The 17,557-nt window shown below is 39.4% G+C and overlaps 1 long non-coding RNA gene across 1 annotated transcript in view; it reads right to left on the reverse strand.

Moving 5' to 3' along the window:
- Nucleotides 1-15,783: 15,783 nt before the first annotated feature.
- LOC118233243 overlaps nucleotides 15,784-17,557 on the reverse strand; it is a 32,722-nt gene continuing 30,948 nt past the window's right edge. Inside the window, exon 3 of the long non-coding RNA XR_004766500.1 lies at nucleotides 15,784-15,856. This is a non-coding gene — a long non-coding RNA (uncharacterized LOC118233243). The remainder of the gene's footprint in view (nucleotides 15,857-17,557) is intronic.

Raw genomic sequence — 17,557 nt, forward strand, 5'->3', positions numbered from 1 at the left:
AGCAAATATGCACACTTTTTTGAAAGGAGAGTGGCCAGTCCCTCCTACCTTTACAACTCTTCACACTACCCAGACAGAGAAGAAGCAGAGTGCCACAGCCAGAGATGGGATTGGGCGCGGGGTGGGGGAGGGTTTCAGCACGTGATTTTAGAGTTATCGTCCTACGGACTGTTCCGCACGTCTTGATGACTATGTATACTGTCTGAGCATGTGAGATTCCTTGTAGAGGCCTGTGATGGATATTCCTGCAGGTACTGTATGCCAACAAAAAGAACTGATCCAGGTTCAAGTTGCATTGACCCAAAACTGATTTCTATTTTAATACAATATCTGTAGGAATACTAGTCATAGGAATGTACTACGTTTCCTATCTGTTCATGGTGATCAACTGTTTTAATGTATCTACCTGCATTCAAGTACAGCCTAACCAATGTGGTCAAAAATTCAGAAGACATGCAAAATCTACTGAGGTGGTCAATCAGATTAGTGTTGTTCCATTCTTCTTTTATGTGCATGTGTTTAAGGTCTTAGTGAGTATGCTTTCATTCAAAAGTGAAAATGCATTTGAAATTTTAATTTGTGTTTTCAAGACCAAATAATACAAAGCATGTTCCAAAGCACACCAGAGGATCCTGCTGAGAAAATTATGTCAATAGGGTGATAAACTGGCTTTTCTCTGAACCATTTTTTAAATCTGGAGTGTGTCCAAGGCTGCCATTGAATTGATTGATTGGCTGACCAATAAAAATAATTGCTTCCTTAAAGTAAAGGGCATTTCATCCAATAAATTAGTCTTGCATCATATCCATAACTCTCAGGGGATGTCACATATTTTAGACAAGTGACTCATAGGGTAGGTAACCTTCCACCCACAGCACACAAACAAGTGTGCTGTTCATTAGTGGAGTTGTCAAAAGAGAGTTTTGGCTCAGGCTGTTGCTGGTACACTTTCACATTTGGGTAAATATGAAAACTTTTGAGAATATTTGTGCTATGTTTCCTCAATGTATGGAAGATAGTTTTCCATTGACACAATTGCTTTGGAAACCCTACTGCTTTCAGCCCATGGCTTGTCATCCATTAAACAGTATTTGTATAACACCTGGAATATAAATGATTAGTAACAAAGATGGTATAATACAGCAGTGTTTCTATTGTAGAAAGGAAGATGCAATTAAGACCATGAAACGTCATACAGTGAACTCCATAATGTTTGGGACAAAGACATATGTTTTTTTTGATTTGGCTCTGTGCCCCACAATTTTAGACTTGTAAACAAACAAAATGCAGCATCTCAGCTTTTATTTAAGAGTGTTTTAATATATTTTGTTTTCACCATGCTGAAATTACAGGACTTTTTATACAACCCCCCCCCCCCCCCCCCATTTCAGGGCAGCATAATGTTTGGGGAAAATGGCTTCACAGATGTTTCTGATTAGACAAGTGTGTTCAATAACTTGCTTTGTGCAGTAAGAAGGCTTTCAGTATCTAATCTTGATTCTAGTCTTTTGATTGCCTTTGTAGTCTGGCATTTGTCAACAAGAACAACAGAGTTGCGCAAATGAAAGTCAAGGATTATGCAGCTGAGAAATAAGAAAAAAGAAGAAAGATGAAAGAGAGTACTGGTGAGCTCAGTAATTGCAAAGGGCCTGGTAGGCCAAGGAAGACCTTTACGGATTCCCAAGATAACAAAGAAAAAACCCCAAACATCTAACAGATCAAAAACACTCTTCAAGAGGCAGGTGTGGATGTGTCAGTGACAACTGACTGCACAACACTTCATGAACAGAACCACAGAGGCTACTAAGAAGTGCCCAAAAGAGCCTGCAGGGGTCTGGAAAAAGGTCTTGTGAAGATTCACTTGCATCATGGCAAGAGCAAAGAGGCCCAAAGGAACTGCCCAACATCCAAGGCAGCCCCCTCCTCTATGAAACACGATGGTGTTTGCAAAGTGCCGAGGCTGAGCCATATTGAATAAATTGCAGGTTCAAGCCCAAGCTAAGCCATTAGTCTATCAACTAATTACATTACATTGCATTCAAGTAGCAGATGCACTTATCTAGGGGGACTTACAATTACATATAATATAGGTGATTCCATCTGAGTTATTTTGTTCAGAAGTGCAAATAATACGCCAAGACCCAAGGGCATAACCTTGGGTTGAACTTTGGCGGGGTTGAGATGAACACCCCACAAGGAGTCTGACGGTATGCCCTCCCATGAGAAGATTTTTTTCAGAAAGGTTATTAAATTACTTTCTACTGAGTTTTAAGGCCTTTTCCTTTCTTAATCCTCTCTTCCTCCTTCCTGAAAGAGAACCCAGTTTGCTTCTGTTTTCCTGTAAATGTGTTTTGGTTATGTACAGTATGTGGACTCAATCTGTTTGTTACTTGAGGATAAACCAACATTTATCAACTTATTATTGTATTTGCAATAATCTAAATATATATTTAAAAGCCACAATAAGTCCAGCTGGCATTGGCTTACTAAGCCCCATGGGAACTGGCATAATAAGGACCACAGAACAGAATGGGCATTTGAGAAGCGTGGTGCATAAAATGAAAGAAGTAAAAGGCACTTTTGCAACATTAAGTTTATAATATTAAAGGATGAATCATTTTCAATTGGGTTTTTATTACACTTTGTCTTCAGGCAGCATTATTAGGAGTTTAGTAGTGTCATTAGTGAGCGTAGAACTACTAAGTGATTACCAGACAGCAAATCAGGACAATCCCTTTATTGTGGTATACATGTCTGTATCAGCATTCATTTGATATTCATAGCACGGATTTGCACCATGCTTCAGAACCTAGATCTATTTTAAATTTATTTTACACTTTTTCACCTATTCCTTTAGAATAGCAAACAGTAGGGCAATGATAGGATCTCTGAACAGGGCAAAGTTAAGCAGTCTTGTCCCCCTTGGCAGGACCGGCAGTATAGAATCATAACAAATGGCGGGAAAAGCCTAATCTCCACCATTTTAGAACAATTTTAGTTTAAGTCTTATCATTTTTCTCTTGGTGTTTTGTGATTCCAGAAAAAGCCATTGCATTTCATTGCAGTGAGACATTGGAGAGAAATTCTACAGAGCAGTAACCCATTACACAGATGCTCTCCACAGCTTGGCTTTCATCTCCTCTCTCTCTATTTCAGTTCAATGAATGCAGTCACAATGGAGTAGATGTTTTTAGGTTACGTCAGACATCAGAGACCAGCTAATTAAAAATCGAAACAAGTAAGTAAAAGCTAATTACTGCAGAAAATGCAGCACTCCCTCAAAATACCTACTTATAGACCAATGTTCAGAAAGATTGCCTTTAATATCCACACTTTTTTTTCTTTTTGAGTGGTGCTTCAACACATGCACTCTAAAGAGTCGGTGAAATTATTTGCTACATACATGACATTATCCTGTTCATGCAGCCTTATACACATATACAGTTGCAACCCATTTGTAATCCATGCACCATGTCAACATAAAATAGCATTTTGCATGATAAACAACAAGCCACCTTAAAACAAATCAATAATGGCATGTATTATTTTACATATAAGCACATCAATTGATATTCATCAGCACATTTATAAATTTATGAATAACAATACTGAAACTGCATCAGCAATTTATCTAACTTTACCATGACACACATACGTACACACTAACACATACACACACACACACACGCACACACACACAATGTCCTCCTCCGCAGAGCCAGAAGTGTTGCACAGTTCTTTTGTTTGAATATCTTGCACGCATTCTCATCACAGACATTATGCTGGCTCTGGCTCTCCAGCTCTCTCTCGTGGGTGGTATAAGATGTTTATTTGTTGCATCAAGAAGGAATAGCAGGTGTAGTGTGTTTGCCAGAGATTACGCCACTATGAAAAATAGCAGTCCAAATTTTTAATTTGCGGTTGCATTGACCAGTAACATCAGCTATGGCATGATACCATTTACATTTTTCTTTCAACCCTTTTGGTTAAATTTTGTAACATTTTTAAAATGGTCTTATCCATAAATATGTGCTATGACACTCTAGGATTGTTATGTTACATGTATGTCATATGTCAAATGCTCATTCAATTCATTGCAGTAATCATCTCAGTTAATCAATGGCCACTTAACCAGGCACATGAGAAAAATGGCAGTGCAATATTTATGGCCAGTGACACTTATCAAATATCAGACTCAATATAATGTGTTAGGACATATGGCATTATATAAAATGCTCTGCTATCGCTCATTTCATTTTCATTAGCATTCACACCGTCTTAACTATTACACTGGGAAGGCCAGTGGATGTATATGTATATATAATATGCTAAATAAAGCTGAGTTGAGTTAGGTTGAGAAAAAATGACACCCAAATCACTAAAATTGTTTTTCCTTGGGGAGGAGGGAAATGTTGATGCAAAATTAACTACCTGTTCTGGAGTATTAGAAAGTATTGTAAGGTGAAAGAAGGAAAAAAACAAGTTGTTCACATTGGGGAGACATAAATAGAAATGGGTCAGCAGTAAATGTCAGCACACAAAAAAAATAAAAACCTCAGTGCTTTATATTTTTAGATGAATCATTTTCACTTGGTTTACTGTCTCTTACTTAGTGGACATACTTATGTGTGAAGACCCAGAAGTGGCTCAAAGTCTAATTGATTATGGGTATAATATCCTGTGGTCTTATCCATTTCTTAATTGAGCGTGATTGTTTTGGCTTTACTGTGAACTGGTTAACACATGCACCTCACACAACAACACCACCCCACATGCCCCACACAGCAGCTCCACCCCACACGCCGCGCACAGCGGCTCCACCCCACATGCCCCACACAGCAGCTCCACCCCACACGCTCCACACAGCTGCTCCACCTCACGCGCCCCACACAGTGGCTCCACCCCACACGCCCCACACAGCAGCTCCACCCCACACAGCAGCTCCACCCCACACGCCCCACACACCAGCTCCACCCTACACACCCCACATGCCCCACACAGCGGCTCCACCCCACACGCCCCACACAGTGGCTCCACCCCACACGCCCCACACAGTGGCTCCACCCCACACGCCCCACACAGCAGCTCCACCCCACACGCCCCACATAGCGGCTCCACCCCACACAGCAGCTCCACCCCACATACCCCATACACCAGCTCTACCCTACACACCCCACATGCCCCACACAGCGGCTCCACCCCACACGCCCCACACAGCGGCTCCACCCCACATACCCCACACAATGGCCCCACCCCACACAGCGGCTCCACCACATACAGCGACTCCACCCCACACAGTGGTCCCATCTGACACTGCCACACAGCATGACATGACTGAATGAATGCACCAATGCATAGTTTAACTCATTTACACTTTACACATGCAAACACATCTGCACCCAATCTTTTAATGGATCTTTAAGTGGTAAGAGATGGCTAAAGCCAGAGAGAGGTGAATGCTGAGCTGGGCAAAAAACATTGTTCGTAACAGAAGGTAGATAAGCCAGAGCCAGAGGGAAAGTGTGCATTTGAGAGGTGGAAAATGGGCCAAAGGGTCTGAAAGAGAGCAACAAATTTGAGTAAACAGAAGCTCCCGTGCTCAAAAAGCTCATTACAGATCAAATCAACTTTCACCCCAATTTAAAGGTTTTTCTCAAGGGAAAATGGAAAGAAAAAAAACAGAAAACATACAATTCTATTTCATGGGATGGTGGGGGGGGGGGGGGGGGGGCATCAGTGAGAAAGCGGCCTCTTGAATAGTGTTTTTTTCCACTTGTGTTTTATTTTTGTTTTTTGATCATCGTCATTATCACAATTAAAAAGTGGGAACTACAAAAGAGAGCACCCACATTAAAAGGGCACCTTTCAACTAGTGTTCAGTTGAGTCACAGCATGGGCGTACATTATAGGTGATGAGTTCAGATGTCCTGTGTGTCTGTTTTTCACCTTTGTCCGACTGCATGCGAGTGTCACTCAATTAAAGAGGTGAACGAACAGAGATTACTTTTTCAGGTTTGCCATAACCTGGAGGAGGACGGATGCCCTGGTGCTTTCCCCAAACATTTTCAGGCGTCCCCGTAGAAAATTGTGTTGGCAGAGTCGGAGAAATGATAGACTTACTAAAAAATGAATGACTTTCAAAGGAGTGATTCAATTATATTCACTTCATTTAATCACGCAAGGCAAACAGCCTCCTTCATATTTAATAAAGACACAAGTTTGTTACTTTGTAGGGTGCCTGAGAAAACTCGGTAAGTGCCATAGTTAGCTTGCTGTGTCACATGGCCTTGTCACATTGTAGTGTTATGCTTTGCCTGAAATAGTAATTTTGTCAATCCTTAAATAAACTAGTCTTTGCCATAAATTAACCTTTAGTACTTCAACTCAGCATCACCCAATCCGGCTCAGCACCCTCAGTCCCTGCTGTGAAGTATTTATGACTGCTGAGGGGAAGATTTAGTTTAATTAATTTTTTTTTCATTTTGAGTTTTGTTTTGAAGCAAATAAGAATTCTCTTTTTGTTTTGTTTTGTGGTGTCAGTTGTGGTTCAATTCAGTTCTTTGACAAGACCTCTCTAAAACTTTAATTTTGTCTCTTTTCAGCCATTCAGATGTAGACTTGATTTTATGTTTTGGATCATTGTCTTGCTGCATAGCCCAATTTTGCTGCAGCTTCAGCTCATGAACAGACAACTGGACATTCACCTTAAGAATTTTCTGGTACAGAGCAGAATTCATAGTTCCTTTTTTTTGGCACTGGACGATCCCAACACTGAACACTGACCTTTACTTAGGCTTGAGAGGCTAGCAGTTCTTAGGATATTCTTCTGGGATCTTTTATGGTTTCCTGCACGAGGTCACTGTGCCCTTGAAGATTCACCACTGTTTGAAAGTGTTCTCCATTTGAAGATAATGACTCTCACTGTGGTTTGGTAAGGTCCCAGAGCCATAGAAATTGCTTTGTAACCCTTTCCAAACTGATATATTTGACATTTTTTCTCATCTCTTCCTGTGATCGTGGCATATTAGGCTTGTAGAAACTTTGTGGTGAGTACTTCACTCTGGTGGTAAGGTTCAATAGGAGTGAGGATTAGATACAACAGGGCTGGCTGCAATCAAGCCTGGCTGTGTTCATTAAGCTGAATCTAGTTATCAATTTAATTAGGATAATTGGTTGGTTGAGTCACTAAGGGGCAATCAGATTTTCACATGGGTGATATGGGTGTTTGATAACTTTTTTCATTAAATTAATGAAATAATATGTTTTGTGTTTACTCAATTTGTCTAGATCTGAACGCATTCATTGTGACAAAAATGCATTGGTACAGGAAATCACATCCATTATTTATACTCGCTTATCCTGGGCAGGTTCGTGGGGTGTGCTGGAACCTATCCCAGCATGCATTGGCCGAGAGGCAGGACACAGGGATAACATAGAAAGGCCCCAAGCCGAGATTCGAACCCACAACCTTCTTGCTGTGAGGCAACAGTGTTACCCACTGCATGGGAGCACTTCAGAAACGTTTTTCAAAACAGGCTCAGTGCCTATATTCTGGAACTGCGTAATGGAACAAGCCAGTTCTGCAGCATTACTGTGCTTTAAACACACTGTCTCAGAGAAGTATTTACACCAGCCAATAAAAGACATTATTCATGCAGTGATCTAGTCCCAGGGATCCATTCTCACTTCCTGAATGGAATTCAATTTTCAGTTCACATCCCTGGACGGGGGCCTTCAAAAGACCTTTGTCAGCTCTGAATAATACCCAAAACCCTTATCATAAGCACACATGCATATTACAACCAGCATATAACAACTGATAAGCTTGTGAAACATCACATTAATTGCATATTAGTCATAACTTCAACGAAAAGTTACTATAAGCTGGCTCTAATATGTATGCATGCTTATGATTTGATGCATTATATTGTACGTATTAATGAATGATACTTAAGATCCCCTCCAGGGAAAGTGTTAATCAATCTTTGGAAGCAAAAATGACGGCTAAAGTCCAACATGGATGATCCACCATGTAATATATTTTACCCCAGGATGTACAGCAAGGTACAATTTAATGCGTTATGCTGAGCAAAAGAATTGTGGACCATAGAAGGAACCGTTAATTGAATTTCCTGTCACGTCGACACCATGTTATGCATTTTGTATTTATGGGACTGTTAATACATGTCACTAGTGGCTTTCCATTTGATGTAATGTTATGAAAAAAGATGTTTTTGCTTAATTGGCATTTATGTACAGATGCTGTTTATATGACCATCAGATTTTGCTTAGTGTATTTAGTATTTTCAACAACTTTATTTTGTGAATATTATACTTTTTGTGATGAATGATTTATGCATGACATAATTGTTTCAGGGCTTACAGTAGAAATGGCTGACCTTAATTATTCCGCCCTAGTGTCGAATGACACTTGAGGTGCAAAATAAGTCGTGATATGCTTTGTGGATTTCAATATAACAGTTTTAGGAATGTGCCCATGCGAGCTCACACAATTTTGCCAATTGGATAAATTCACCCAATCGAAAAACCCAATTGCATTAAATCTGGCAATTAAGACTTCAGGTGAAATGATAAACGGACACCATCTGGCCCTCCAGGACCAGAGATGTGCACCACTGATTTAGTGTGATTACAGCCTGACCTTCTGCCTGAGTCCAGCATTGGACAGCATTGAAACCATAAATGCACAATGGAGTATGACATGGCTTGGTGAGCCTTGCAGCTGTGACAGAAATAAATAAAATATGATTTTGCTGTTATGACACCAAACTGTGGAGATGAAATTTCTCTCAGGAAGCAGATGAAATTCATTTTGTAAGACTTGTCCTGTTGGTTATTCAGCTGGTCAAATGCTTTTATTTTTGCATTATGTTTCTCGGGAGTTTTCAGAAAAGCCTTTACCCAGAATTACTCACTCTCGAGGTTGCTGTACCAAAGGTCCTCTACTGTTTCATTTTCCTTATGGGATGGGTTCAATCAGCTGTCTGTCTTAGGCAATGGAACCAGAATCTCTCTTGACAGCACTTCCCAGAATAAGGGTAACCAGCATCTTCACGTGTGTGCGTAAGTGTGTATTTGTGCATGCCTATGCAGTTGTGCTTTAAGTCAAAGGGTGTGTGACTGAGATAGTGTACATTTTCTGTGGGCACCTCTCTCGTCGCCACAACAGAGCAGCAGTGATTTTTTTCTTCCCTTTTTTCTTTTTTTCAGGTCTTCGCTCAAACGCCCACCTTGTCTCTTTTCTCCCTCTCTCACATCTCTTCCTTCCCTGCAGATAAGCACCTCATTGGTCTTTCAATGAGGAGGATAAGAAGAATCTCTCTCACCCTCTCTGTTTCCCTCTCTCCTCCACCCCCTCCCCTCCCCCGCAGTGTTGCAGTGCGGTCCAAGGCGTAGGCGTTCATTCCGATGCTTCACACAAAAAAATGTATAAATCAGTGGCACAGGCTGATGCTGGAACTGAATAGTCTGCCTCCGTTGCTTTTAAAGGGCTGGTTATTAAGCAGATGATATGGAGGAGAACTGATGAAGAAAACTGCCTCTCAGAGCAGCTGTCCAGAATGCCTGGAAAATAAACACCACCTCCTCTATTCAACTCCCTTTGTTCTCGTATTCCTGAGAATATGCAGGAGAAATTGGCCTTGTCAGTAGCACAGTGCAGCTATGTGCTGAGAAAACACATTTGCAACTTGATATTTGGCCAAAGGTAAAACTGCATCAGTGAGCACCTGTTTCTCAACAGAATGACACTACTGCTGTCAGTGAGGTATTCTTCCATCATGCTACAAACAGATGTCAGGGTCATTAACTATTTTAATGCCAGAGAAAGCACTGAATGCAAATTCAGAAACCATTTTGGAAACACTCCACAAATGAACAGAAGTAACAGAAATCAGAGTTTGTAGCATCTTATCCAACATACTTAATGAATATCTTATGTAATATACAGCATATATTATAAAATATATACACTGTTGTGACATTCATTGCTATATTTTATGTATATGCTCCAAAGTAAGAATGTACATTGGAAATGAATGTATGTACTGTACAGCAGATTTCAGTAACGGTTGGCACATTTTGAAATATATTATTCTGCGATATGATTCTCAAGTGGGGCCTCTTGTAAGGGTAAACATTAGAGCAGAGGCGCAGATGCATTTCATTCACAGAAATAGTGCTATAATTTCTGTTTCTCCTATTTTTAATTTTAACAACTTCAGGCCATGGCATCTCAGAACTACAGTATTTTTATTTTAAATATTTTATAATTGTTGTTTTTGTCCCATGAGTAGTTGTATCTTGTGTGTTTGAATGTTTGTTTCAACCTGGTTGAAAATTTACTGGTTAATAATAGTGGGCACATGCAGGACATCAAGAAAACTCAAGGCCCTCTGAGTCTACATCTATGACTGTTTAAGTGCAGGACACCACAGGATAAAGTCTACTTGATGTACATTCAGTGGGAAGATTTTTTCATACAATATTATAGCCAATTATCCTGTTTTTCTTCCCATTTTATTTTTTAGAAGACATATGAGAAAAGAAAATATGAGATAAAATAATGGGATAAAGTAAAATATTCTAATTTGGTTCTTATGTGGAAGGTAAGTTTACACTGGTCATATTCCTCAGTCTTTTCAAAGCCTGAGCTCTGGAAAGCATCAGCATACATTTTACACACACACTGGCAAGGGCTTCTATGCTGTGGGTAGTTTGACATTGAAAGTGGGTATTCTCTAATGGGAACAGAAGTGGGGGTGGTGGTATTTTTCCTTCTCATTAAATGATTTTAAAGTAGGTCTAAAATTATGTAATACAACATGAAGTCACTGATCCTGTTGTGATGTGATATCAAGGCTTCTACTTTGAGAAATATGTGTAATATCCACAATTACAGTTTGTAGTTTTCTCCTTCTGTCAGGAAAGGGTCTGGTAAATCATTACATTGAGGTAATTTAGGCCACTGAGTGGCTCTGTCAAATAGGCTCATACCACAATTGCATGCTGGGGCTTATAGACACAATTGTGAGCTTCAGGCAGACACTAGAAAAAGTTGACCAGGAAATGGCAATGATCTGGGATGATCACCAATCAGCCTCAGGTGTGTGCACCTATAAGTGAGTCCACCGCTGCCATGGTTCTGTGGGTGTCGGAGGCTCTGGAAGGCAGAAGAAGCTGATGGCAGTGCCCAACGAGGAGTAGCCTTTCAGCAGAGTTGAAATTCTGTGAAGAGGCAGGGAGTACCCTGTCCACTGAAAACCCTCCGTCACTGCAGCCGCTCCTGGTCAGCCATAACTAGCATGGCCTGTAGTGTGAATCCCTACAAAAACTGGCACCTCACCAGGATGCACCCATGAGGAGGCACACAGTATTTATCATTTCCACAGATAACCAGCCACTGTTGAGGGTTTTTCACCAGACAGAGAGTTCAACAGCTAGTCCCACAGGCTTCATTAAAATATGTTGGGAAAACAGATAATCTGTCAGATTAACCAATTAGAGCAGCAGAGTATGTGACTAAGTGAACTGGGGAGTTGGGTACTCATTACACAGAAAAATGCAAAATCCTACTCACAATGTGTTGTGTTGCCACACCTGGGACTCTGTTGCTGAGAGAAAAAAAAGAGTTATATCAAGACAATGTATAATTACTAGAAACAAATTAGTACAAAATTTAAGTCTCAGGATTTGCACACTAGGATGATTTTGAGCTTAATCTGAAATAGGTACAGCAGTTTTGAAGCCATTTTAAAAGACAGTTGTGTTATTAAAGTTGCTCTAATTGAGCACATTACAAGATATTGACGGAGATAGGCATAACACTAACATTCAGCTGGGAAACAGATCGGTTGGTCTACACCAAACGTTAGTAGTTGACATGTATTGGTCACAAAAGAGGCTATAGTGTCTCTAGTTATCCAAAACAACATCAACAATGTTAAATACTTTTCAGATTTGACTGTAAGAATGTATAAAAAACAATCACACAGTTCGGGTTAAAGCTGGAGCACCAGTTTTACACCAGTACCTTTTCAAGGAATTTTGACTGAATGCAGTCACATATGGAAAAAACAGAGCATCTGACCTTTCTTTTTAAGTTTCACCAGCATGCCCTTTGGTCTGAACCTCATGTAAACATAAGGCGTATGTTTTCTTTTTCTTTTTACTGCAGTAGTGTCCCATCAGAAACGACAGTATAAATATGCATAACCACACTGTAAGAAGCAGGTCCATTTCATCTGCAGAAAAAATCAAAGGAGCGCAGTCAGTGCACTACTTAATGCATATTTCATTTAAAAATAATGAATACTGATAAAACTTTTTTTTTCTTTTTTTAGAAAAGTGAAGCTAATACTAATCAAATTTGTATGGCCTTAATCAGATTAATCTAAACAGAGAGGTTTCTGTTTTGTACCTACAAAGTTAACTTGACACAAAAATGCATCCAGAGGGTGTACTATTACTGAAGAATGATAAGAAAAGTAATGCTATATTCTGTATCACCGTTCCAGTACAAACTGTCATTGACCTTTACGGCCTGCTTTGCTTCAATGCAATTTGAATGAGGCAAGCAACCTGTATTTGATGAAACAAGAAAGCTTACTATGTGGCTTCACAAGGCATGACCAAATGATTGAGCGAGACTCCACAGACATCCAACAAACAATTGAAGACAAAAGCCAGACGCAGGCCCTGCAGTACTATAGCCTATGCAGTTACACGTTTTGACCAGTGTGGGCTTTTTCAGGAGATATTTTAATGCTAATTGTTCTAAGTGCTAACTACAGTATATGTACAGTAGGTATGCCATCATCCATAATTAAGAATAAAGAATTGCTTTTTTTGCACAAACACAAATGGCTGAGTTCAGTTATCATGAAATTTAGCCAAACTGAGTTTATGAAAAGATGAAATGTGTGTTTACTTGTAAGTCGAACTTAAGGACAAACGTTGTTTGCATACCGGCCTATATCTTAACGTGGCCATGGTTTTCTGTAACTCATCTCTCCAGACGCGCTGCTCAATATGAAAGTTGACAAAAGACCCGGTTCCATGGTAGTGTTTTTTCAGGGCCTGTGGAGGACAGTTCAGCTCATACCTTTTCCAGAAAAACAGTGCTGCTAAGTGTAATAGCTATGCGTTCACATGCAGGCAATGAAGCCATTTATTTTTTGTTCAATGAAGTCATTTGAATGCGGAACTGTCTGTCTTGCATTATATGTTTTTTTTTTGTTATATTCATGTGCAAAACAAATTCCCTTTTGGGCAATGATGGTTTCATTCATTAATTCAACCAATTTGTCATTTATTTAATAAAAAAATGTATTACAGTAATCACGTAGTTGGTTGCCAAATATAAATATAAGACCCATAATTTCCTCCCGTGAGCATATTTAATTAATGATGCTTTAAACTTTTTGTTGAAATATACTCAAATTATAATTGCATGAAATTGTATTCATGCCAGTTTGATTATAATGAATTAGAATTTAGGTATGATCAAAAAACAAATCAGCAATCAAAAAGATGTAGACAAGCAGCAACATTATTTTTTCTTGTTTTGGCTTCTTTGTTTCATTGGTTGTCATTGTAGCTTGTTTAATGATAGTGGTAGATATCATGTGTATGCAAAATAAATAAATAAAACATAAAAAACAGCTATCATACAGGGGCAGAGTGATGGGGCAGTGCAGGGGTCCCTGTTGCTACTAAAGAGAATCCATGACCAGAAAGAGCTATTGAAATTAAACTGAAATATAAACCGTCCTTTTGAGCGATCAAAAGGCACAGCGACATGTAGTACCAACTTTATACCTGAACAAAGAGGACTCAAGCATCACTTCTTATCACACCGCAGCCTAAGTCAGGCTTGCACAGACATGAGTCAGATGAAAACATTTTGGCCTCTGTTTTTCAACCAGCACATGGCGCATGGCAAACCTTCGCACTGGTGAAATGGTATCTTTGTCATGGATTTTGATGTGCCTTAGCCCTTTGGTAATTTTGTGATTTGCCCTGCGCCGAAATGGGAGGGGAGCCACTCATATGCTGCAGTGCAATTTGGAAGAAGCTCATTAGAATTTTCAGGTCAGTCTAGTCTGGCATTTGTCCCATTCGCTGACTGGCAGCTCAGACCACATCTACAGTGTAGAACGCAGGCCATCATACAGTGGATTGCTCATTTTGGGGCTTTCCCATGCAATGAGTGCATGTTTCACAGCCTATTCAAAAGCAATCAACGGTTTTCATGGATAATATGCTGTCCAATTTCCAAATCCCAGAAGCAGGAAAAAAGCATACATTGCATTTTGCATTTTTTCTTTTCAATAATTTTAATTACTGTATTTATTTCTATTTTGAATTGTTCTTACATTGCATTCTGGACCCTGGGGTACTGTATTTTGTTCTTTTTCTCACACCCATCTGTAATGAGAAGAATGATAATAAATGCAACTTAAGCAATGTTGTTATTTTAATTGACTGAAGTTAAAAAAGTTGGATGATTAATGCAATATTTTGCAACAATCTCTTTTTTTGGGCATAATAAATGTAATATGTAATAAATGAAATCAACATAAAACAAAAATGTAGAAATAATTATCATTTGAGTTAAACAAGAAATAATCATTACAAATTCCCATATGTATTAGTTCATACTAACATAATTGAGCAGCCTAACATATCTTACTGTTGGAAATTTTATAATCAGCTTGAACATGCATTGCATTGTCCATTATTTTTCTATATAAAATGTTAATATTGTCAATTTGTCATGTAATATATATAGTACAGTTATTTTGTCTATGTGGTCATTTCAATACGGAAAGGTAAAGAAACCTTTCTCTGCCAATCTTCGTTTTCTGTAAGCTTTTCTGTAGGCTTTACCACATTTGATAGCCAGTAATTTACTAGCCACTGTGTGGTGGAAACCTGGTTTTACCTCATCTATACTCTTATATTTGTATGTTCCATTTAAATTCTATGTATAGATGTAACAACCATGCTGTGTGTGGATAGACTTGCTGTTTAGTTGCTTAGCAATTTATGAGAAGTCAACCCTATGCTGATTTGGAGCTGGGAGATAAATGATCAAAATACTTGTAGTTAATACACGAAGAAGCCACAAGTCACCCAGTCTCGTTCACTTCAGTTAAGCCATGCCATTGTCGTGAATCAATGATGCACCTGTGTGTAATACTTTTTCTTTCTTTCTTTTGAGTAACACCAAGTGATTTCACTGCTGTGAATGGTATCACTGGATTGTCCCTGGTTTTATTTTGTTTAATAAAACTTCAAGATACTTTTGGCATTATTTCTTAGTTAGAGCACAGCATGTTTATGCTATGTAAACCTGTCCCATAATAAACGTTTAGGCAATGTTTTAATTCTGACTGAAGAAAATTCAAGCAAATGTGAATACATTTATTTCTTTCTTATTTATGAGATTTGTTCATACAAAATTTTTGAAATTAATTGACAGCCCAACTCCACACGTCCCACAAAATAACTTGTGAGAAACATCTGATTAGTATAGTATTATCCTTGTATTCCATTACAGCCGTAGACTACCAAAATTAGCAGTACACCCTGCGCAATGTGTACTGCTCTTAAAGGGAAAGAAAAGAGGTCATTTGATTGGTTATTAATAAATCCAGCTGCACCACACCCACTGATAAAATATTCAGTATAACCCATCCCTGTCTCTAGGTGTGCCACGCATTTTGCACAGTGCATTCCTCACCTCTGGTCCCAAAGATACCAACATTCAGTAGCCCCGCCCAGTGCGCCGCACCGTTGGCTCCATGTGTCCATGTGCCGTGTGACATTGATTCTGGAAAACAGAGCCCAGAGAGTTAAGAGTGTGTTTTAAGCCCTTAGCTCTCTAGCGTACTTGTTCTTGTTGAAACTAAACACAAGGAAATGAAAGCTCTGAGTGATTTTAATTAACTTTAATTGAAGTTCATTTTCCCCTTGCTTTTTACATCCTGAGGGTGTACTATTATTGCAGAATTATGTATCAACATCCAAGTAAATGCGGTCAATGACCTTTATGGCCTGCTTTGCCTCAATGTAATTTGAATGAGGCAAGCCAATGGCTCGCATACAGGGCAGAGAGACCAGAAGGCATAATGGTACTTTACAGTGTACCGGTACTGAACATAGAGAGTTAAGAGTGTGTTATTAGCACTTAGCTCTCCAGTGTACTTGTTGGAACTAAACCCAATAAAATTAAAAATCTGAGCATGAGAGATTTTAATTAACTTAAATTAAACTTTATTTTCCCCTTGCTTTTCCTAGCATGTCGAGCATCTGCAATGCAGGATGTGAGCAGAAACAACACAAATCCTGCAAAGAGCTGGCTCGCTCTCAGGAACCACAATGCAGGAGTCATGCAGCTTGTTCTGAGGCCAAATAATTGTCCGTTCTTGCTGTGCGTGGCTGATGCTATTAAAATGACTCAACCCATAGCAAAGAGCAAAATCCTGCAACTGTGCACATGGTTTACATAAGTCCTTTAATCATTGTCATCAGTTTAATTTTCCTGATGGGGGCCTTGATTGCTTTTAATTATGCTAGCGAAGTAGTGTGTGGGAACTGAGGACACAGTTATATAGTTAAGGCAGCAGTTTAAACAGTGACAAAACAAGGTAGGGCCTGGTTCCTATGTTAAATGAATAAAAAGCTAAACTCATGCCCAAGATCCAAAGTACACCCCACCCCCCCCACCCCCCCCATCTGTGAAACATGTTGGTGGGAGTGTTATGGTTTGGGCATGTATGGCTGTCATGGGTCCTGACTGATACAAGCAAATCTTGGTCTCATCTGTCCACAAGGCCTTTTGCCAGAACTATTGCATCTATTTTAGGTACTTCTTAGCTAACTGTAACCTGGCTATCCTGTTTTTGCAGTTAATATCTTGGTTTGTGGTTTGCATATCGCAGTGTAGCCTCTGTAGTTCTGTTTCTGAAGTATGCTGTGGACAGCAGTCACTAATTCATCCATGCCTGCCTCCTGAAGAGTGTTTCTGATTTGTTGGACAGATATTTGAGGGTTATTTTTCATCATGGTGAGAATTCTTCAGTCATCAACTGTAGAGGTCTTCCTTAGACTAGCAGACACTTTGTGATTACATTGTCTCTTTATAATTAGTGATGTTCCAAAGAGTTGATTTTGGATTTTGGAAGGCATAAGGTTTGGCCTATGTCTCTGTCAGTTTTTTCCCTTATTTCTCATCCTCATAATGCCTTCCTGGGTTTCATTGGTACAGCTCTGTTCCTCATGTTGACAAATACCAATAACTCCAAACGCAATCAAAAGCCTAGAACCACAACTAGATACTAAAAACTCTCTCATACATGCATGAACTAAGCAATTGAACACACCTGATCCGAGGCACCGGTGAAGGCTTTTGTCCCAAACATTACATTGGCTTCAAATGGGGTGGGGGTGGGGGGGACATGGGATGCTTTGACAACATGTTAAGCTAATATTCAACAATGAATGGTTATTTAAGAACTAGACTCAGTTTTTC

This window comes from Anguilla anguilla, chromosome 8, assembly GCF_013347855.1.
Source record: "Anguilla anguilla isolate fAngAng1 chromosome 8, fAngAng1.pri, whole genome shotgun sequence".
Classification (NCBI taxonomy): domain Eukaryota; kingdom Metazoa; phylum Chordata; class Actinopteri; order Anguilliformes; family Anguillidae; genus Anguilla; species Anguilla anguilla.